This window comes from Panthera tigris, chromosome F2, assembly GCF_018350195.1.
Source record: "Panthera tigris isolate Pti1 chromosome F2, P.tigris_Pti1_mat1.1, whole genome shotgun sequence".
Classification (NCBI taxonomy): domain Eukaryota; kingdom Metazoa; phylum Chordata; class Mammalia; order Carnivora; family Felidae; genus Panthera; species Panthera tigris.
Window position 1 is genome coordinate 30,820,750 of NC_056676.1, and position 25,273 is coordinate 30,846,022.

A 25,273-nucleotide genomic window follows, 5' to 3' on the forward strand; every position below is an offset into this window, starting at 1 on the left:
CAGAATTTTCTATACAACTACAAGAAATATGTATGTTATATATGTCCATATATAGAAGACAAAGAAAAGGAATACATATTTTCTTCAATGCACATGATTTAAATTTATAATCATGGAAATTTTTTTCTGTAATTCAGTCTAATTACTATCAAATTTCATATAATACTCTATTTTGGACTTAAGTCCATCTTAAAGTCCACTTAAAAGAGTTTTACAGTTTGGAAACATTTTTTTTCTGTGCATCAAAGTAGAGTTACTCAAATATCAATGTAGGAGTGAGTGAAGAGTGAGTGATAATTTCAGAGTTCTGTATTCTTCACTTTTTAACTGGTCAAAGGGTACAGTGGGTGAGAAGAAGCATAACTACTTCAAGATATTTTAAGAATAGCATAATAAATGTTAGCTATAACCATAAGAGTTATTATGATTTGGGTCCCATTCTCATGGAAGCTGAAAGGAGTTTATGGGGTTCATCACCATGTGTCTCCTTTGGGTGGAGGCTGGTTACAGAGACATGTACTGGGGTTGCTTAGGATTGTGTGAAGTGAGAAAATACCATGAGGGAAATTAGTGATGACTGTACATAAGGGGTGTCAAATTGAATTTTCTTCCAAGAAGGTTTCCATCAGAAAGGGGAAGTAAGGGAAAGCTATGTAGGATCAAAGTCAAGTGAATAAATAGTGGAAGGAGAGTTGCTAGAAACCTTTTCTTAAAGACCATGAATTTGGTTTCTTTTCAGATAGTGACTCTTTGGTCCTTTGCTTTAACAGTGTTACCATCCAAAATGGTCTATGACTTCCACAGTTGTTGTTGTTGTTGTTGTTGTTGTTGTTGTTGTTGTTTTTCCCTTATAGAACTCACCTACAATTTCTTGCTAATTAATACTGTTTGTTGTTTTAATAAAGGGTTTGCCCCTCACAGTTTATATCCTGGATTGAAGTTGACGTGTGTATGGTGACCACCAGAAGGCTGTGAGAGCAGGAAGGGTAATGTCTAGACAATGTCAAGTATGGTAGCCAGGTAAGAGGGAAGTTGTGTAATCCATCCTTTTAGAAAGCTGAGGAACAGTAGCTGTCCAGAAAAGTCAGGATAATTCTCCACAGGTATGAAACAGTGTATCTTTTCATAGATTGTTAGGACAGATTTGAGCGCTCATAAAAATCTGCATTAGGCAAGTGATCTCTCAGTTGGTCAGTTTTAATCTAATAGTCACCAGTAAGAAATACTAAAAAAGGAGAATGAAAAAAGTCAGCCATCAAAACTAGCTTCCATATTAAAACAACATAGTTCTTAGATTGAAACGTCAACCAACAGCACGTAAGTCATGAAATAAATTGAAATAATTTATGACAATTATTAATCAATGCAAATCATCTAAGATAATATGTTCATTCAAATTAACATGGCAATCAATAAGATAATAGATACTGCAACTCAGCATATACCATATATGTTATACCCAGTAATTTTATACATTCAAAAACATTTGTTGGACTCCTGCATGTTAACTTTTATGCAACCAACTTACTTTTCATTTTGATTTGCTGAAACATTCAACATATAAGCAAGAGGACTTATTGACCTAAATACTAATCAGCAAGGCTAAGGCATTTTCTTATTTTTTTTCATTAATTTAAATTTAAGCCAACATACAGTGCAATATTTTTTTAAAAAGTTTATTCTGTGCATCTACCTGTGAAAAGTCTGTATCCATCATATTTGTGTTTATGATACAGAAACATAAAAATCTGAGTGTTTTCATCAACAAACTGACAAATGCTAGAGAAATGAAAACAGCAACATTGACAGCAACAGGAAGACCTTATTTTCATTATTCAAAGAGTATGCTACTGTCATGATTTGAGAAGTAAGAAGGAAGTACAATCACAGTAAAAAGCATTTAGCTGCTCTCATGCTTTGTCTAAGGGAAATGAGATGATTTTGTTTTGAATTTGATTTTATTTATGTTCTCAATTCAAGGTAGAAATATCATTTGCCATCCTGTTAGACTTATACTATTAATTTTAATATTAATTTGACGAGCTGATTTTAACTCTCTATTCTAAGATAAACCCTCTAAATTCTATATCCAAATATTATTTCTGCCATAAGCGTTATAGGCATTGAAAGCTTGATCCAGCTCTCTAATCCTATCCAGCTCTGATCTTATGTTACTAGAGCTCTTAAAGTCTTTGCATTCATGTCATGTCTTTGACATTTATATCAGGTACAATAGATGAGCTTAAAATAAAACAAGTGATACTTACATTCAAGCTACACAACCCCTTTCTGGCAAGGTTCTTATCTTTCCAATAAACCACAGAATTTATTGCCTATGTTTTTTCTTTAGGAGAAAACTTGACCTTGTCTCATACCACATATTGTTGACACTTAAGCTTTAACAAAACAGTTTCTTTTCTTTCTTGTAACTGGTGTCCTTTAAAAAATTAAGAAAGGAAACTTCTCCCTACAGGCATCTAATTCTTATCATTTTCTGCTGTTTTTTGTTATTGTCAGAAAATATGTTCTCAAGGCCATCTCAAAAATTATATTCATGTAGAAGAGTTTTACTTCATATAGCCATGCTACAATTGTATGTGCTCTCCATAAAATTGAAAGGAGAAACAAAATTATAGACTAATGAGATAAAATAAAATCAAGCTTTATCTCAAGAGTAAAAAATTGACATGTTGAGTTCTTACAATGTACCAAACACTCTTCTAAATACTTTAAATATGTCATTACTTAAGTTGGCACAAGATGAACTGAAGTTCAGAGAAACTAAATGACTACCACAGGTCATCCAGGAATTAGGTGATGGAGTTAGAGGTTGAACATATGTGTTAGTTTATAGACTCTGACATCTTATGACTATGCTATACTATTTTCAAATGTTGCTTTAAATACTGACTTTCCTATCCACAGAAAGCACAAAAACTAGACAAATGGAGTATTTTAAAAACTAGGGATATAATTCACATGAAATTCAGAAGAATTTTAATAGCATGTAAATAACATTTGTACCATTCTACTTTATGCAACTTTTATCAAAGTTCTGTAAAAGTTTGTTATTATGTGTTGACTTTTTTTAAAGTAAAAAAAAATTTTTAATGTTTATTTATTTGAGAGACTAAGAGACAGAGTACAAGCAGGAGAGCGGCAGAGAGAGAGGGAGACACAGAATGTGAAGCAGGCTCCAGGCTCTGAACTGTCAGCACACAGCCCGACGTGGGGCTCAGACCCACGAACTGTGAGACCATGACCTGAGCCGAAGTCAGACTAACTGAATGAGACACGCAGGCGCCCCTTATGCGTTGACTTTTTAAAAGTAAATATATGGTCAGGGGTGCCTGGGTTGGTCAGTTGGTTAAGCATCCAACTTCAGATCAGGTCATGATCTTGTGGTTCATGAGTTAGAGCCGCACGTCAGGCTCAGTGCTGACAGCTCAGAGCCTGGAGCCTGCTCAGATTCTGTCTGTCTGTCTGTCTGTCTGTCTCTGTCCCTCCCCTACTCATGCTCTATTTCTCTCTCAAAACTAAATTTAAAAACATTAAAAATAAAAGTAAAAGTAAATATATTGTTCATGACTTTGTAGTTTTCTTGTGGTGAATATGTGCAAAGAAGTTTCCTGGTTATATGAAAAGATTTTTAGTTTGTAAATTTTTCCAAAAATCCTTGAGAGAGTAAACCATTTATTTTTCATTATTGATATTATTTACATTTTGAACATTAAGCATTTCCTGGTGTTTGAGAGCACATGCCTAATATTGAAGCATATCTGTAAAAAAACCCAATTACAAAACAGGTAACATGTAAGGAATTCATTTCATAACATTCTAAATGAGATGTAAGAGAGGGGTTCTGTAAAGTAAAAGGGCATCAGCAGAACTACATAAATGCTATTTACTATTCTGTCATGTTTTTAAGACAGGAGAAGAGTAATGTGGCTATAACCGTCTACTTAAAGAAATCCCAGATTTCCAGTTAAGATCTTGAACCTGTTTATTATGGATTGAATTGTGTCCCTCCAAAATTCATTTTGAAGTTCCAACTCCCAGGACCTCAGAATGTGACCTCATTTAGAGATTGGGTCTTTCTAGAGGTATTCAAGTTAGAATGAGGTCATTAGTCTGGGCCTTAATCCAATATGACTAGTGTCTTTATAGAATGGAAAAACTTGGAGACAGACACACAAACACAGGGCACACTGTGTGAACATGAAGATGGACATGTACAAGCCAGTGAGAGAGTCCTGATACAAGAATAGTGGTTGATTCTATTTTTGTCACAGATTATGACTGGTTCAAAAGAAAATAATTTGTTTGCATATGCATAAATTTGCACAATTTCTTCTTCCACATTTTTGTCTGTTAAAAATAATTCTAATAAAACTTTGTTCATAATATTGCCTAACTGTAAAACATAAATGATTTTTCTTTTAACCAGTAATAATACTAAAGTCAATATAATGTTGATCTTTGAATGTTCTGTGAAATGAGTTGCTCTTACTTTCTCTTTTAGATCAGCTGAAATAACTGAAATGGGATTAGGCGGATACCAATTCTATTTTAATTGTGTTTTTCTTTCACCTCTTATGATTTAAATATATTAAAATTATTGGAAATAGGAACAGAGTAGCTCATCAGAGGAATGAATTTAAAAGCTCTTCTTACTATCACTTTATAACTTCTGAAAATATATATTATAGAGAATTACACTTTACTGCACTTTCAGACTCAAAACTAATTGTAGCCACCCAGTCATTGGTGATTATTTAGAAATAGTCTTTTAAAAAGTACTTTCATAAATATTACAAATAGTAATTTAGAAGCCTTTCTCAAAGCCTAGAGAATGAAGTTGTTAGATATACATTAAAATTTCATTATCAAATGCTTCAGAATATATACATCCACTGTTAAATGCTATAAAAATATTTAGAAAATACAAACTTGAAAGTAAAAATATGCTTAAACTACCATCTATTTATTCCCATCCTGGCAAAAGACATTCAGAAAATGGCAAAAAGGCATTCAGTTTTTATTCAGTAAAAACTTGCTCTACAGCATTATCTTCTGAATTAATATCTTTTTCCGAATGATAGCTTTCCTTTGTCATCCAAGTACAAAAAGCCTGTGGTAATTGTCATGGTGTCTGATTCATTGTCCATAGTATCTTCATGTATAGTTTTAATTAAATCTGGAAAGGTTCACTTCTACAACTGCCAGTGGCTCAGCATTTTCACACTGCAAACTTGGTATCCAGCCTATAATAGTGCCTCTTGCTGTGTTAAACAGCTTTTCGGTATGTATAGTTGTTGGGCCTGACCTTTTCATCTTCTAGTGTTCAGATTAACAGAAGGTAGAGTGGCTGAGAGGCCTCACTGATAAAATCTTTTTGCTTAATTCTTAATTCAGAATATGGTGGTAATAATAGTTCTTAGCTTAAGCACAATCTGTTTTAAAAGTTCTATAATTGCTAAATTATAATAATCATAATCATGTGAGATGACTGGAAGGGAAGAGATCAGGAAATATACTTTTCTGTTTTAAAAGGATTTTTATTGCATTCAGTTCAAAGCATGCCTGCTTGAAGCAATATACAGCTAGTATTTCAATTACACAATTTTTAAGAGGCTATCACTGCAATCACTTACTTGGAAATAATGAAGAACTTCCCATTCCATCACATCCCGCAGTATGATAGGGTGTGTACCAATCTTTTGAATCTACTGGCAATTCAGCAGCAGGATAGTAGCAAATTATTTGAAATTGGTTAGGCATTGGCTTAAAAAAATAGATGGAAAGAAGAGGTATATTTATTTCCATTCATCAAAAATATATATGAATAATTATGTACATTTAGTAAACATTATGTTTGATTTGGAGATCATCTCCCCTTGTACGAAAATGACATGTTCATGGCTTCATTATATTAAAGAAATTTATTTGTGTTTAAAAAGCTACTAAATGTGGCTTTTAACCTTGGAGCATTTGACCTTCTGTTTTGTTTTTTTTTTTTTACCCACTGTAAGAAGAAGTGGAGTCTGAATGTTTCATCATTTTAATCCTTTATATCACTCTGGAAAATATAATCAAAGGTTTGAAATCATATGTTTATGTTAAAAGCTTGGAAGGATTTTAAAGGTTAGTCTTTAAAATTTAGTGTTCCATTCAATGCAATCCCAATCAAAATTGCACGAGCATTCTTCTCAAAACTAGAACAAGCAATCCTAAAATTCATATGGAACCACAAAAGGCCCCGAATAGCCAAAGTAATTTTGAAGAAGACCAAAGCAGGAGGCATCACAATCCCAGACTTTAGCCTCTACTACAAAGCTGTCATCATCAAGACAGCATGGTATTGGCACAAAAACAGACACATAGACCAATGGAATAGAATAGAAACCCCAGAACTAGACCCACAAAAGTATGGCCAACTAATCTTTGACAAAGCAGGAAAGAACATCCAATGGAAAAAAGACAGTCTCTTTAACAAATGGTGCTGGGAGAACTGGACAGCAACGTGCAGAAGGTTGAAACTAGACCACTTTCTCACACCATTCACAAAAATAAACTCAAAATGGATAAAGGACCTGAATGTGAGACAGGAAACCATCAAAACCTTAGAGGAGAAAGCAGGAAAAGACCTCTCTGACCTCAGCCGTAGCAATCTCTTACTCGGCACATCCCCAAAGGCAACGGAACTAAAAGCAAAAATGAATTACTGGGACCTTATGAAGATAAAAAGCTTCTGCACAGCAAAGGAAACAACCAACAAAACTAAAAGGCAACCAACGGAATGGGAAAAGATATTTGCAAATGACATATCGGACAAAGGGCTAGTATCCAAAATCTATAAAGAGCTCACCAAACTCCACACCCGAAAAACAAATAACCCAGTGAAGAAATGGGCAGAAAACATGAATAGACACTTCTCTAAAGAAGACATCCGGATGGCCAACAGGCACATGAAAAGATGCTCAACGTCGCTCCTCATCAGGGAAATACAAATCAAAACCACACTGAGATATCACCTCACGCCAGTCAGAGTGGCCAAAATGAACAAATCAGGAGACTATAGATGCTGGAGAGGATGTGGAGAAACGGGAACCGTCTTGCACTGTTGGTGGGAATGCAAACTGGTGCAGCCACTCTGGAAAACAGTGTGGAGGTTCCTCAAAAAATTAAAAATAGACCTACCCTATGACCCAGCAATAGCACTGCTAGGAGTTTACCCAAGGAATACAGGAGTACTGATACATAGGGGCACCTGTACCCCAATGTTTATAGCGGCACTCTCAACAATAGCCAAATTATGGGAAGAGCCTAAATGTCCATCCACTGATGAATGGATAAAGAAATTGTGGTTTATATACACAATGGAGCACTACGTGGCAATGAGAAAGAATGAAATATGGCCCTTTGTAGCAACATGGACGGAACTGGAGAGTGTTATGCTAAGTGAAATAAGCCATACAGAGAAAGACAGATACCATATATTTTCACTCTTATGTGGATCCTGAGAAACTAACAGAAACCCATGGGGGAGGGGAAGGAAAAAAAAAAAGAGGTTAGAGTGGAAGACAGCCAAAGCATAAGAGACTCTTAAAAACTGAGAACAAACTGAGGGTTGATGGGGGTGGGAGGGCAGGGAGGGTGGGTGATAGGTACTGAGGAGGGCACCTTTTGGGATGAGCACTGGGTGTTGTATGGAAACCAATTTGACAATAAACTTCATATACTGAAAAAAATAAAATAAAATAAAATTGAGTGTTCAAGAAATCATTCCTAAGTGGAAAGAGCATTTTACAATTTCATATAGCAGCAAACTTAGAGAAGATCGAAGTCTGAGTATCATAATAATGTACTCTGAGGAAGAGTGAGGCCAGGTACATTTAGCGAGTTTCCTTAATATTATGAGCTGATTAAGTTAGCATATTTAAATAGTTTAGTAAGTATTGATAAGCAATGAGTATAGTTAAAAAATATTGGGGCGCCTGGGTGGCTCAGTCGGTTGAGCGGCCGACTTCAGCTCAGGTCATGATCTCACGGTCCGTGAGTTCGAGCCCCGCGTCGGGCTCTGTGCTGACAGCTTGGAGCCTGGAGCCTGTTTCAGATTCTGTGTCTCCCTCTCTCTGACCCTCCCCCGTTCATGCTCTGTCTCTCTCTGTCTCAATAATAAATAAACGTTAAAAAAAATAAAAAAAATATAAAGCAATAGATAAACTTCTGCACATATTACAGTGGGGATACTTGCTACAGGTCTCCCTGGAAAAATCATAGATTTTTGAAATTTAAATAGACTTTAGAGATTATTTTAATCCCTGCATTTTCTAGATGCTTAAACTGAAGTTCAGAATTGTTAGAATTGCCAGTGGTCACAAAGCTAGATGGTGACAGAACCAAGAATGTCACCCATTCTTCTGTTCCCCACATGTTTTTCTGGCCAGAAATATCTAAATTAGAATATCACGTCTACCATTCAGTGTTTTAGAGACCATGAGCATTTTACCTAAACCATACAGAACAAAGGTTTCCTCATCTGTGAAGGATGGAAAAAATATGAGAAGGGTTGATAATTTGTTTTTAAATGCATGGTCACATGGTGTATATACTGAATACTGGTAGCTATTATTACTATTAAAGATTATTTATGCATCCTTGGCACGTTTTCTTATCTACATGTAATTAAAGAAAAAAGAATGAACTAAGGACTCCTTGGGCTTTCTCTGGGTGAAGAGAATACATTTTTAAATGGGGCTGCTTCTGTCTGTAGAGACTAGGGCTTCAGAGGGCCCTGACTAAGTATTTGATCATTTAAAGGAAAGATGTTAATTTAGCTTTCCTGTAGTCTTTGGTATTAGCCCAATGTAGAAAACCTGCAAAAGGGTTTATGTTATTTAGTAAAGGAGCTTTAATGAATAAGGGGAATGCAGATTTGAGACTAGAATTTAACTTCTGGTAAGAAAATGGAGAGATAAATAGCTGTCTCAGCAAGAGAGGACAGGATCTGGGGGGCACAGAACATTGTCTTGGGTGAAGTAGAGAGATTCAAAGAGAGGAAATATAACCAATAAGAAACTTCTCATTGGGGAATAGCTCAATAATTTTAAGAACACATCTATCTAATATTAAATTTATTCTACTGAGGGGATATTCAATACTGCCATAAAAAGTATAATTTGAAATCAATTTTATCTTTTAACCACAAATTATTATCAAAACTGCAGCTGCACAGAGTTATGCTAACAAAAAACAAGGAATGACCCTGTTAATGATATTTTGATGCAATCTTAATAATCTGGGCAAACTGAAAGAACGATGCCTAGGAATCAGTCATTCCAAAGATTTCAGTTTTCTCCCCCACACCCCTTGCATTTTCTAAAACATAAGTTGGAAAAAGGCAACAGCAGCCAGCCAAGGGACTAGAAAAAGGACTATAGAATGCTCTCCATTAATACCATTGCTGCTATGGTTGAACAGCTCAACTGAGAAAGATGTTGCCTACAAAAGAACACTGTATCCTATGTAGGATGGTCCTGCTCTATTCTGTAAAAGCCTGTCTAATGCAGTCCTAAGTCTGTGAATGGGATAGCTCTACATTTAAAAAGAAGATCACAGGTTGTGGACTCTGACAAAAGAGTGAAACACCTACCAAACAGTAACAGGCACTGTTTATGTTGCTTTTGTTCTAATCTATTTTGTTCCATGACATTTGTAAGTGAGCATATTTATGCGTGTGTCTATGCATATGTAATATTTTTGTGTGCAGGTTATATTTATACATGTATGTATATACACATGATCTCTGTGTATTTATATATATGAATATGAACATAAAAATAAATGACCCTTTACTCTAAGATCCAGGCTTGAAGCACAACTCACATGTTGAATCTTCAGAGTTCCCCCTGACATTTCACTGGCCATGTAAGCCACATAGCCAAGCCTGACATCAGTGGGGCAGAAAAATATAATTAACTCTCAAGCAAGTTGCAGTAAGTACATACAATATATAACACAGTCTATCAAACATTAATTAAAAGTATATAATTTAGCAATAGGCATACATGTTTTAGGTTAAAAATATTGAATTAAGCATTCTATATCCAGATATTCTCAATGTATAAGTTTATAAATGTGCTTAAATGTGGTTGAAAAACAAAACTAAAAGTATTTTTTTGATAAAATTATTTTTCAAAGGAAAAAATATATAATGTAAACAAATTGAAGTTATCGTACCAGTTATAGAATCCCAAATTATACCACTAAATTCTAGAAATTGTAGGGAAGTTAGGGCTTCTCTCAAATCCTTACTAATTGAAGAGGTTTCATAAAAGAAACTCCATATACTATTAAATTGAAGAATTATACTAATATCAAATGTAATAAATTAGAAATGTGACAGTTATTTTTATCCAGCTAAGTTCAACTAAGGTAAGAAATAACTGTGACATAATTAGCTTTACTGTATAAAGTAGTGATTACCTGAAGAATGACAGGATATGCTTTCTTTTTACCATCCCCACCATTGTCATAATGAAAGGCTCCCTGCCTGTGTCAATTACATGAGAGATCTGGACAGATAATCTCTCTGAGAAGTGGCAGTAAGCATTTGCCTTTGCCCCTAACCCTCACCTCTCCTTAACCTCCATTTTTTATTTATCAGTACAAAAACCCTATGTCCTAGAGTATACATGGGTTGGAAGGAAGGAGGGACAGGATTCTGAAAAGGACTGCTTATTCTGAGAAGCTTGTATCCCACAGTGAAGCAATAGATATGTGGATGGCGTGGACAGAACCCTGAAAGTGGGACTATTAAAAGATCAGAAAAATAGTAATATTGGTGAAAATATAGCTATACATTTGTATGGCATTACCTACAATCAGTGTGTCTTGACTTCCCACTTTCTGTGATAAAAACATTACCAACTCTATCCTTTCTTGCACCTATATTTTGCACCTTCGCATCTCAAATTGGTACTTTTATATTGTACTTTTTTCTTTTATTATTATACTTTTAAAGAACAGGAACATATTTAGATTTTATTTTCATGAGATAGCCACATTTTTTTTGAGTATAGTTGACACACATTGTTACATTAGTGATTTGGCAAGTTTATACATCATGCTGTGTTCACCACAAATACAGCTACCATTTGTCCCATTACAGTGCTGTGACAATATCATTAACTGTATTCCTTATGCTCTGATTTTTATTCTCCTGAGTTACTGATTCTATAACTAGAGACCTGTATCTTCCTCTCCCCTTCACCCATTTTCCCCACTCCCCTCCCCTCTTAAGCTATCAGTTTGTCCTCTTAGTTATGGTTCTGACTCTGCTTTTTGTTTGTTTTTTCCAAATTTGTCTTTCTCAGTCTGACTTATTTCAATTAGAATAATACCTTCTATGTCCATCCATGTTGTTGTAAATGGCACAATCTCAAAATCTCATCCTTTTTTATAGTTGTGTAATATTCATCTGTGTGTGTGTGTGTGTGTGTGTGTGTGTGTGTGTGTACATTTTCCTTATCCATTCATCTACTTATGGACACGGTAAATACACAATAGTGGAATTATTGGATCATATGGTATGTCTATTTTTAATTTATTTAGACACCTCTGTACTGTTTTGCCCAGTGGCTATACCAGTTTACATTCCTACCAACATTGAACAAGGGTTCCTTTTTCTCCACATCCTCCCCAACACTTGTTGCTTCTTGTCTACTTGATTTTAGTCATTTTAACAGGTGTGAGGTGATATCTCATTGTAGCATTGGTTTGCATTTCCCTGATGATTAGTGATGTTGAGCATCTTTTCATGTCTCTGTTGGCCATCTGTATGTATTCTTTGGAAAAATGTCTATTCAGGTCCTCTGCCCATTTTTTAATTGGATTTTTGTGTGTGTGTGTGTGGAGTTGTGTAAGTTCTTTATATATATATTGGATATTAGCCCCTTCTTGTATGTATCATTTGCAATTATCTTCTCCCATTCAGTAGATTGTATTTTTGTTTTGTTGATGGTTTTTTTTTGTCATAGATTAATTGACCATGTAATTATGGATTTATTTCTGGGCTTTCTGTTCTGTTGATCTATGTGTCTGTTTTTGTTCTGTACCTTACTGTTTTGATGACTATAGTTTTGTAGTATATTTTGAAATATGGAATTGTGATACCTTGAACTTTGTTCTTCTTTCTCAGGATTGATTTGGCTATTTGGGGTATTCTGTGGTTCTATACAAATTTTAGTATTATTTTTTCTAGTTCTATGAAAAATGCTGTTGGTATTTTGATAAAGGTTGCGTTGAATCTGTGGATTGCTTTGGGTAATGTGGAAATTTTGACAGTACTAATTCTTCTAATCCCTGAGCATGGAATATCTTTCCATTTGTTTCCATTTTTTGTGTTTTGTTTTTTTCAATTTCTTTCATTAGTGTTTTATAGTTTGTAAAGTACAGGTCTTTCACCTCTTTTGTTAAGTTTATTCCTAGGTGTTTTATTCTTTTTGGTGCAGTTGTAAATGAAATTATTATTTTTTTTTATTTCTCTTTCTGCAACTTCTTTGTTAGTATACAGAAACACTACCAATTTCTGGTTATTAATTTTGTATCCTGCCATTTTACTTATTACTTCTAATAATTTTTTGTGGAGTCTTTAGGATTTTTTATGAATAATTTGTGATTTACAAGTAGTAACAGTTTAACTTCTTCTTTACCAATATGGATGCCTCTTATTTCTTTTTCTCGTCTCATTGCTGTGGCTAGGACTTCTTAATAAAAGTGGCAAGAGTGGACATCCTTGTCTTGTTCCTGACTTGAGGAAAAGGTCTCAGTTTTTCACCACTGAGGAATATGTTAGTTGTGGGTTTTTTTTATATTTGGCCTTTATTATGTTGAGGTATGTTCTCTCTAAACCCATTCTGTTGAGTGTTGTTATCATGAATGGATGTTGTACTTTGTCAAATGCTTTTTCTGCATATTGAGATGATTATATAATTTTTATCCTTTGTGGTATTGATGTGGTGTATGATATTGATTGATCTGCAAATATTGAACCATCCTTGCATCCTGATCATGGTGAAAAATCCTTTATTGTATGCAGTTTGCTAATATTTTGTTGTTGGGGAATTTTGCATCTATGTTCTTCAGGGATATTGTCCTGTAGTATTTTTTTTTAAATGGTATCTTTGTCTGGTTTTGGTATCCAGGTAATGCTGATCTCATAGAATATATTTGGAAGCCTTCCTTCCTCTTCTGTTTTTTGGAATAGTTTGAGGAGAAGATATCTTAACTCTTCTTTAAATGTCTGGTAGGATTTGCTTGTGATTATATTGTACTTCATATTGCACTTTTTTATATTTGAATTTCATCTTTGTACTTGTATGTTATGACATACAAGATGGTGCTTCTTGGGATACTAAATAATGAGCAATTAGAACGCTTTTATTGCTCTCCTGAGTTTGGAATTAAGAGAGAGAGAGAGAGAGGAATAGGGAAAGGGAGAGACGGAAAGAAGGAGGGGGTGGGGAGCGGAGGAGGAGACTTAAAAGTCTTCTTTGCTTTACTGCTAATAAAAATTGAACTGGAAAATAGGAGACCAAAGCTAATTAACTCAGAACAGACTGAACAGAACAACTACAGACCTTCCCTGAAGAGACAGAGACTGCTTATATAAGCAAACAACATGGGGAGAGAGACAATCAAGATTGGTTATTAATTTTGAAAGGGAGAGGGAGGAGAGTGGTGAAAAAAGAAGAGAATCTTGGAGTGTTTCTCTCTTATTTTTCACATTGAAGAAGTCAAATGAGAATTCCTATTCCTCTACGGCAACATTAGAAATGGGTATATGTCCCTCTAAGCAGTTACAAAGTTAAAAGTTAGTGATGTCTAGACACTATGAGTATGTAAATATTGTTTGATGCAGAATCAAGTAGTATACTATGAATGTGTTCTTTTCTTTATACCTTTTAAAATTTGTGTATATTTTGTTTTTGTTTCTTCTTTTGAATTTTCCTGCATCTCCTCTGGAGTCAGACTGCCTGATTTGAAACCAAACTTAATCACATCCTAGCTATATGAATTTACTTTCGTGGTCTGTAAATAGTGATATTAACACTATATCCTTTGTAGAATTATTGTGATGATTTATGGGTTAATATACATAAAATGCCTAGAACAATGCCTGACACACAGTAAACACTCTAAGAGTATTTGCTATGATTCTACCTTTATTATGGTATATTCTTTCAGTTTCTCAAATCATATAATATTTTATAAGTCATATAGATGTAGATAAAAATTTTTTCTAACAATTTCTCCTGGAGTCTTTTGTTCTCTTGCCCAGTATTGAAAAAAATTGTGACATATGCCTGCAGACTAATGGCCATCTGGAACTTTCCTCTTAGATTTTGTATATAAGATCCTCGGTGGTCCTTTTTTTATTGCCCTTCATTTTACTGAAGTACATCTTTAAAACTACAAGAAGGTATGTGTATGACGTAAATTCATAGGGCCTTTGTGGTTTGAAAAGTCTTTATTCTCTTCTCACTTTTAATTGCTAATCTGTTAGCTAAAGGTTTTCTTTTATTTTCCCTCTGATTTTTTAAGGCATTTTTTTTTCCTTCTAATAGCTGCCTTTGATGATGAGAGGTCTATTTGCAGTCTTAAAAAGGTTAATTTGTAGGCTGTTTTTTTTTTTCTTTTGAGAATCTTTTAGGAATCTTATTTTTATCATTGGTAATACAGAATTTCAGAGTGTGGGTGACTTATTTTTATTCACCCTGCTTAATAATTTATAGAGTCTTTATTTTGATTATGAATGCCTCCTATCAGCTTTGATAAATTATCTTCTGTTATTCTCTCACTCTTATTTTTTTCTTGAACTCCCATTAGCCAGATGATATCTCTCAAGTAAAGGTAATTCACTTGATATATATGTTATACATATATAATATATAACATGATAAATGATATATATGATATGATACATATAATGTCATATATATATAATATATATATATAAAGTGGTAAATGGTATATAGGCTTATATTAAAGAGGGTTTTTTTAGATTTATTTTATAATAATTTTGTAATCAGTTTCTTTTTATTTAGGTAATTGCACTTTTTATTTTTCAAGAAATTCTTCTTGGTCTCTAAATGTATTTCTCACAGCATTGAGTTTACTAATTAATTTCCCTCAAATTTTCTTTTTTTGTTGAAATACGTACACCTCCCCCAGTCTTTTTTTTGTGTGTGTGTTTTGATCATCTTTTTTCAGAATACAGGCTTTCCTTAAATATCTAGTAATTCTTGCTCATTCATTCATACTTAATACAAGTTGATACAAAAGATGATTATAATTCATGTGTTTGTAGATAGAATTTTCAACAGACTGCCTCACTCTGGAACAAACAGGCTATTTTAAAAAGGCTATTAAGTACAAGAATTCAGAATATTTTACACTGGGGTACCGAAACTGCCTTAGCTCTCTCCTTATAGTTAGTACAGTTTGTTTTATTTTCTTGGGTTTCTTTAGAAGATAACCATCAATTGTTTTAGCAGGGATCAAGATGCCTAGTGGATTTCATTTTTCGCCAGGGTCTAGGAGAGTAGTGGGATCATTGCCTCTTTTCTTTTTAAACTTTCAAATAATACCTTTTTTTCATTTCCATTCCTCACTCTTAACTTCTGTTAGACTTTGTCTTTGAATTTGTAGTTTCCTTAGGCATCTACTAGGTGGGCTGATTGCCTCCCAGAATTCTAGGTGATGTCTGTTAACTATGCTTCACTAGAATTATTTGAAATTTCTCCTCCATTGGTGAATTTCATTCTGTTTTCTTTATTTTAGGATTATTTGCACATTTGTTCTTTGCACACTTATTTATAATAATTTTAATTAGGGAGCGCCTGGGTGGCTCAGTCAGCTAAGTGTACGACTTCAGCTCAGGTCATAATCTCGCAGCTCGTGAGTTCAAGTCCCATGTCCGGCTCTGTGCTGACAGCTCGGAGCCTGGAGCCTGCTTTGAATTCTGTGTCTCTGCCTTGCTTTCTGCCCCTCCTCTGCTTGTGCTCTGTCTCCCTGTCTCTTTCAAAAATAAACATTAAAAAATGTATAATAATTTTAATTAGTGTCTCAGGGGAGTTATAGTATATAGAATATACATATACATATACATATGTCCATCTTGATCTGGACCCAAGTTTAGTTTTAAAACATTATGTGTATGGAATGTGGACTAGAGTAAAGGAAGAATGGAGAGTGAGGGCTAGTCCAGATGAAATGATGGTGTGTTAAATTAGACTGGCTTCTGTGGAGATGAAGAAATGTGTACGATTCAACAGGTATTTTGGAAGTGAAGTTTACATTACATTATTTGGTGATTTGGTAAATAAATTCACATTTACATAGTTCAGGGTTTCCTCACAGTTTTAGTTTTTTTGGTAGCTTTTGTTTTACAGAATGAAAAGATGATTCTCATCTTTTAAATATCACTTCATAAAGCAGTAACAATATTTTATTATTTTAGTTAATCATATATTATTATTTTCAAACTCTGTTCTATTTCTTAAGGAATGAAAACCACAAATACACACAGTATTCTATGTGTTGATAGGCATTATTTGAAAATTATGTTAATTCCTGTTGTCCATGATATTGTATAACAGGAGGTAATTCCTGAAACAATCTTGGCCAGGTCAAGGTCATATAAAAAGCCTCAGTCTCAGTGCGGCTGGGTTACTCTGTAGTTATTTCATTAGTAAGGTGCAAACTTATATAGCTATGGTTCACATTCTCTAAATCGTGATCTGTTAACTACCATGATTACAGATATCTCTTGAGAAAGATAAATGCTTGTAAGATCAAAAGAAGATTATATAACTAGCTTGGATTTGGCTTTACAATCTTGATTGGGACCATATTACTCCTGGTGATCTATAGTGTACCACATCAGAGTGTACCACATCAAGTATTAATTTTACATATTAGGCTTTGTGAAATTAGTCCTGAAAGGCTTCTCAGGTAAGGGACTCTTCCTGAGTAGGAGGCTTCCACATACCACATTGTTGTATGAGATTTAGAGTAATAGGGAATCAATAAAAAAAGGTTAATTTTGAAAGGTATAGACAAAAAATAGACCTGATTATTACTAAAGGGACATCTTTTGGGGTACCTCGTTGGCTCAGTTGGTTAAGCTTCTGGCTCTTGATTTTGGCTCAGGTCATGATCTCATGGTTGAAGAGTTTGAGCCCCACATCTGTCTGTCAGTGTAGAGCCTGCTTGGAATTCTCTCTTTCTTTTTTTACCCATCCCTTGCTTTCTCTGCCTCTCTCTCAAAAATCAATAAATAAACTTAAAAAAAAATAAAGACACATCTTTTTTCTTATTACTTTCACTCATTCAATGTCATTGTATTTGACCCACCCATACACTTTTATGAATATAGAGTGAAAAGAGGATTCAAGTTTCCATTATATATAGGTATACTAATAAAATTAATGAGAACCTGTGACAAGAGGAAATTGAAGCAAGAAATACAAGAGAAGTGATTTGTAAACCTAGCTGCTCATCAGACACCATTAGGGATTTTTCAAACTTGGAGGTGGGTTTTGAGGTTGAGATGATTCTTGAAAACTTCCAGGTTGAAAGTCCATAGATGTTTTGAGGAAGGTTAAATTTCAAGTCCATGGTAAAGCACAATTGAGGATGTTTCAGATTATGGGACTGGGATTTCTTTTGCTGATGATCTTTTGTAGGGTATTTGTGTGTGTGTGTGTGTGTGTGTGTGTGTGTGTGTGTGTGTGATATAATTAACATATAACATGTTAGTTTCAGGTGCATTTACTGAAGAGACTGTCTTTTACCCATTGTATATTCTTTAATCTTTTGTTATAAATTAATTAATTATATATGCATGTGTTTATTTCTGGAGTCTCTATTTTATTCTCTTGTTTTTGTGTCAATGCCATGCACTGTTTTGATTACTATAGCTTTATAATATACTTTGAAATCAGGAAGTGTGATGCCTCAAGTTTTGTTCTTTTTTCTTAAGATTGCTTTGGCTATTCAGGGTCTTTTGTAGTTCCATACAAATTTTAGGACTGTTCTGATTTTGTGAAAAATGCCATTGGGGTTTTGATAGGGATTACATTAAATCTGCAGATTGCTTTGGGTAGTATGGACATTTTAATAACTTTGTAGCAAAAACCAAACACAATTAAAAAACCGGGCAGAGGATCTGTGTAGACATTTTTCTAAAGAAGACATACAAAAGGCCAAAAGGTACATGGAAAGGTGCTCAGTTTCACTAGTCTACAGGGAAATGCAAATCAAAACCACAATGAGATATCACCTCATACTTGTTAGAATGATTGTCATCAGAGAGACAAAAGATAAGTGTTGGAGAGGATGTGGACAAAAAAGAACTCTCTTGCATTGTTTTTGGAAATGTAAATTGGTTCAGCCACTATGGAAAATAGTATGGTGATTCCTCAAAAAATTAAAAATAAAATTACCATGGGATTCAGCAACCCCACTTCTGGGTATTTCCCCAAAAATGAAAAAAGAATTTCAAAGAGGTATCTGGACCCCATTCTCATTACAGCATTATTCATAATAGCTAAGATAGAGAAACTACCTAAGTGTCCATCTGTGAATGAATAGATAAAGGAGATGTGGTGTATATATACATGATGAAATATTATCCAGCCATAAAAGAGAACATCTTGCCATTTGTGACAACATGAAGGACTTTGATGGCATTATGCTAAGTGAAATAAGTAAGATGGGAAAGACAAATACTATATGATCTTTTCTGTGGAATCTAAAAAAATTGGAACTCATAGAAACAATGACTCTACTGGTGATTACAGGGTGCAGGGAAGACTGGGGATAAGGAGAGTTTTTAGCCAAAGAGTAAAAATGTCCAGTTATAAGTAAGTTCTGGGGATTTAACATATAGTGTAATGATAATAGTTCATCATACTGCATTATATACTTGAAAGTTGCTGATCAACAAGAGAGTTGATCTTACATGTTCTCATAACAAAAGAAAAATGAAAATTATATGATGTGATTCAGATGCCAGCTAATAATATGGTGGTAATCATTCTGCAATATATAAGTTTATCAAATCAACACATTGTACACCTTAAATCTACATAAGATTATATGTCAGTGAGAGTTGACCCTTGAACGCCATGGGTTTGAACTTCACAGAGTCATTTATACACAGATTTTTTTCAAGAAGTAAAATACAGTAGTATAAGTGTATTTTCTTTTCCTTATGATTTTCTTAACAACATTTTATTTTCTCTAGCTTACTTTATTGTAAGGATACAGTATGTATAATATATATATATATATATATATATATATATATATATATAACATAAAAATATGTGTTAATTGACTGTTTATGCTTCTGGTCATTAGTAAGCTATGAGTAGTTAGGTTTTTGGGGAGTCAAATTTACATGTGGATTTTTGATTGCACTGAGTTGGGTGTAGGGTGCCCCAACCCCTAATTATTCAAGCATCAACAGTGTATTAACAAAGTTGGGGAGAAAAGAAAATACATAGTAGAGCTTAAAATAGAGTTGAAGTCTCTCTTTTACAGATATAGTTGAACTCTCTAGATTTGGAAGCTCCATTTTTAGATTATACACCTAAATTAGGAAGTGGAATAGAGGATATGAGTAAACCAGAAAAGGGGCGCCTGGATGGCTCAGTTGGTTAAGTGTCTGACTTTTCGCTCAGGTTATGATCTCTTGGTTTGTGAGTTCAAGCCCCACACTGGGCTCAGTGCTGTCAGCATGCAGCCTTCTTGGAATTCTCTCTCTCCTCTCTCTGTGTGTCCCCTGTTCATGCACTGTCTCTCAAAAATAAATAAATAAACTTAAAAGAAAAAGTAAACCAGAATAAAACCAAGAAAGATATTTATTCAGAAACCAAGAGAGAAATACTTACCTTAATTAATTCTATGAAAAGGTGAAGAAAGAGAGCTTGAGGAAAAGTCATGGCAGAAGTTATTTAAAAGTTAGTTGTGAAAAAAAAGGAAGAAGAAACTACTTATCACTAAAGACTTTTTAGAGCAGTTTTTTTTTCTTTTTTTACTCCACGTGGCTTTAAAAAAACATAATTGTAACCATATTCAACAAATAATTTTAATACTCTAAATATTACAATAATACAATTAGTATTGTATGGCATGCATTTATGTAAGCAAACATTTGGTAGATATATATATAATGGTGGCATAATACTGCATTTAATGGATAAATCATACTTCAAGATCAGCTGAAAATGGACATTTAATTTGTTTCCAATATAGGCTATAATTAATATTTCAAATATTGTTTGGTATATGCTGGGCTTTTTTAACTTATTTCAGGATTATTTTCTGAGTAAATAATTCTGTATTTAAATCTATCATGTAAAAATTTAACTGTTTCAGAGGGTCATGATTTACATCACTAAATTGCTTTGTATTTATGCCTTGAGCAGCATACATTGGGGGATCTTTAGCAATACTTTTACAACTTTGAGGTATCTTTAATATTTTTAAATCTTTTCTGGTTAAGTGAATACCAGTCTTCTATTTCTCCACACTGCTTTCATTGGGAATAGGGAACAGAGCAATTGTGCTGCAGACCCTCAGAGAGGCTATTGCAGAATGTTAGGACTTCTTATAGATGTTAGACTCCAGATAAAATGTGGAATATAAAGACTTCGTTTTAATATCTCATAAATTATGTCCCTGTCTTTCTTCATTCTGTTTCTTTTGTGTACTTAAATCTGTATTTTATGCAGCAAGTGATTGCTGTAGGAAAATACGTATCTTAGGAAATTTCATGGATAACAAACTCTGGCAAGTTATGTTCTATGAAATGGAGGCGGGAATCTTAAAGTTAATAATGTTGTTTGGGTCACCAACAGATTGAAATATTAACATATGAGGACAGATTTATAACTTACTATACAATATGGTCACAGAAAAAGGAGTTGAAATATATATGTTAGCTGCTGTTATGCAAACAACAGTGGAATTTACACACAAGATAGAAATAAAGAAAAAAGGAGATTATTGAAGAAGGGAAAGTAATATTTAAAGTGATAGGTGTTAGCAACTCATATGAATTCCTCAGTGCTAATCTGAAATTTATATACTTGTTTCTGGTCCAGACACAAAATAACAGATTAAAATTATTATTGATGCTTTGCTTTTGGGACAGACTATTGAAATGAGATTGCTACTTTGGGAGCAAAACAGATCCAATAATCACCTGAAAACAATACTGAGATTGATAAAGTATTGTCCAGCTCTGACTTTTTCCATAAGGTAATGGTTTTTTCCCTATTCAAATTCCTAAAAATATGTGGACTGAAAAAAGCAAATATATTTATGGATGATTTCTTTCAAACACTTTCTGTAGAATCTGTTAACAAGAAAAATAGTCTAACAAAAAGAAAGAAAGAAAAAGATAGAGGGAAAAAGATATTAAGGAAAAGTAATCCTCAGGGTGCCTGGGTGGCTCAGTTGGTTAAGCTTTTGACTTTGGCTTAAGTCATGATCTGCGATACGTGAGTTTGAGCCCTGCATCAGGCTCTGTGCTGACAATTCAGAGCCTGGAGCCTGCTTCTGTTTCTGTCTCCCTCTCTCTCTGCCTCTCTGCCCCTCCTCCACCTGTGTTTTCTCTCTCTCTCTCTCTCTCTCTCAAAAATAAGTAAACATTTAAAAAAAATAAAAGAAAAAGAAATCCTAGAAAATTAATGAACTGTTGAATCTAGAAATTTAACTGAACCTTTCAGATTAGACTTTCTTTAAGCCCCTGTCAAAAACGACCATAGGTAGCATATTGCTCTGACATCAAGTTGACATAAATTATTTTTCATGTGGTGCCTGTAGTATCAGTTTTTATTAATCATCATTTCACATCTACTTTGTTTCCTAGAATGAAAATATCTTTACAATTCCCCTGTTGAATTTTGCTCTCATTCTTTTTACTTTTCTGTATTCTTTCTTAACATCATGGAGATGATTTGTTCTGTAGTGTATCTATATGCTACATATATATATACATACACACACACATATATATATACATGTACGTAAATATATATATACATGTACATGTATATATATATATGTGTGTGTGTGTGTGTATACACTTATTTACTTACTATACTTAATTATTTTACCAGCACAATTATGAGAAAAAATGAAAAATAAAACACAAAGTTTTGCATATGGGGTATTTTTCTATACAGATAATTGGCATTATAAAACATGAATTCTTCATCCTCAGGTACTTAAGTTATTGTAGAGAATATTTGCTGTAGTAGAATTGCTACATTTACCCCACACTCTTTTATTATTCAGTCTTATATCCATTTATTTATTACACAAACATATACAGAGAATGTACTATGTGTGAGGAACTGAGCTAGGAAATCAAAGTTAAATAAGATAGTGTCTGTTCTCAAGAAATTTAAGGAATATATTTTTGTCAACATAGTTAAGTTCTGTAAGACTAGTCTGGAGGCATATGAGATCCTGTTAAGTAAGGCTGAATCAGTCAAATTGCAATATATACAATTTCTGATCTGTATGTCTATTATTTTACTTTTATAGATTCCCCCTTTTCTCACTCTGTGGCACCTCTTCCTATTTAAATGTTCAGTGTACCTTCCTCAATATATTGTTCTATGAAAAACCTGATTTTTCAGAAGGAGTAGATATCATTCATAAGTTATTTAGAATGACTGATACCAATGCATTCTTTTTCTAAGAATACTACTTTTTAAGCCAAATCTCAAACTGCAGAAATTTAATCATTAATCACCATTAAAGAAATGTTGATTATCCCAATCAGGTAGGGAAGCTTTAGGGCAGGCCTAAAATTTTACTAACTGTAACCTTTGTAAACCAAGCCAGGTAGGAGCAGGCATGTGACTTATTCCCTGCCTTTTAAAACATTCTTTAAACTATTTTCTGTTTTGAGTTCTGGCTTACTCCTGGTTTTCCAACTGGTTTCAGACCTAGTAAAAGTAGAAATACACATGCACACACATACTCTGGTTTTAATAAATTGGAGAAATGAGGCCAAGACCCATGGCCTCCATACTTCAGTAATTCAAATTAAGTTTTTAAAAATTATAATGACTGTCTGTAGCCCTTCTTGGATTTCTTCTGAACTTGTAGAGGTAATCTGAGTTCTGTTTGTATGAAATCATCAGACTTTTTATTTCATCCTCCTGTTGATGAGGTTGACTGACTGCATAGTAAATTCAAATGAGAAAAATGCTAGTAATTATCAAAATGATCCAAAGACCTAGTTCAAATGAAAAGCTTCCAATGACCAAAGCTGGAACAATTTGAGGAAAAAAGGAAAAGATGATTTTATTTGTTTTCTATTGCTATTGTTAAGAGATTACCACAAATCTAGCGACTTAGCACAAATTTGTTATCTTAAAATTCTGTAGGTCAAAAGTCTGACTCAGATCTCTGCAGGTTACAGCAAAGTGGTCACATTGCTGCTTGCCTTTCTAATGACTCTAGGGGAGAATCCATTTCTTTGCTCTTTTATTTTGTTAACAGAATTCACTTCCTTGTCGTTATAGGGCTGGGGTGCCCATTTTACTGATGATGTTAGAAGGTGATTACAGTTTCTAGAGGCCACTTCATGAGTGCTTGTGGCCTTCTTTTTCATCTTCAAAACCAATAACACTTGGTCAAATCTTTTCTCATGTCACATACCCCTGACCCATTCTTCTTCCTTTGTTCTCTATTTTTAAGGATTCCTGTGATTAGATTGTACCCACTAGATAAATGAGGATAACCTCCCCATCTCAAGCTCAGTCATTACCTAAATTATGTCTGCACAGTATCTTTTTCCATGCAAGGGAACATGTTCATAAATTCTAGGGATTCTTTGGGGGCGATTATTTTTTCGATAATGCTATCAAATAAAAGAATTATCCATGAGTCTATGCTTATACACATAAATAATTTAATAAATATGTAAGTGGGAAAGAGGGATATGTCTTCATTACAGAAGAATTCCAATTGATAAAGATAGAAGTAATGGGGGAAACAAAAGCACCAGACTAACGATTGTTGCAAGCAAGATCCACTAATGGATGCTAAAATTAGTGAGCCAAAGATAATATTTGCATAGTTTCAAAATAATCTTCAATGTATGTATTAATACAAAGGGAAAATAGTAACTTTACTTTGTAGAAACCTAGCAGACACCACTTTCACCAGTGGATCAAGATTAACTTCCCATTAATAAGATACATAACATCATATACACTGTAATGTGATTCAAGAGAAGGACACAATACTTCTGTTATGTTCCTGTCAAAAATTCATTTCTTCATCCTAATCATGAAAAAATGTCAGACACACCAAAACTGAGGCACTTGGCCAATACTGTTCAGAGTTTAGTTCATTAAAGACAAGGAAAGACTGGGAAACCATCACAGACTCTAAGAGAGTTAGGGAGACATGAAAAGATTTCAGTGTGGGGCTCCTGATCAGAATCTGGAACAAAAAAATGTCATTAGTGGAAAATAAAACTTGCATTTTAGTTAGTAATATTTGGACAAAGTTGATTTTCTGATGTTGATAATTATACTGTGATTATATACGATGTTAATATTAGAGAAAAGTAGTGAGGTTATATGGGAGCTTGTTTGTGCTATTTGTGCTACTTTTAAGTCTAAAGTTTTTTAAAGTTAACAAGAACAACAGAAAACACCGGTATAGGATTATGTATATTTTAAATTTCCTTCCTTTTGTTTATCTGTATTTTTTGTTGGTAATGATTATGTATGTATTAATTTTTTATTTAAATAAAAAGGTTACATAATAGGGGTGCCTGGGTGGCTCAGTAGGTTCAACAATGGACTCTTGATTTTGACTCAGGTCATGATGTCACAGTTGTCAGATTGAGCCCTTTGTTGGGAGCCTACTGAGATTCTGTCTCTCTCTTCCTCTATCCCTGTGCCCTGCTTGTGTGCGCACGCTCTCCATCTCTCTCTCTCTCTCAAATAAATAAATAAATAAATAGGTTAAATAATTAAAAAAAGGCCTGGCTCAATCATGGAGGCACAATACTCCTTCTACAAGAACACACATAGAGAACAGCCCTAAAGAATTGGCTCATTAACAAACAATCCCTATGAGGTGTAGGGCTTCAGGAAAGACATTTGTGTCTTTCAGTTTATACAAGAATATTTATCCATTAAGATATTCAAAGGCTTCTTTCAAA

At 33.9% G+C, this 25,273-nt stretch overlaps 1 long non-coding RNA gene across 1 annotated transcript in view; it reads right to left on the minus strand.

Moving 5' to 3' along the window:
- The window catches only part of LOC122235099, a 52,738-nt gene extending 46,984 nt beyond the window's left edge, over positions 1 to 5,754 (minus strand). Inside the window, exon 1 of the long non-coding RNA XR_006213220.1 lies at positions 5,655 to 5,754. This is a non-coding gene — a long non-coding RNA (uncharacterized LOC122235099). The remainder of the gene's footprint in view (positions 1 to 5,654) is intronic.
- Positions 5,755 to 25,273: the final 19,519 nt, after the last annotated feature.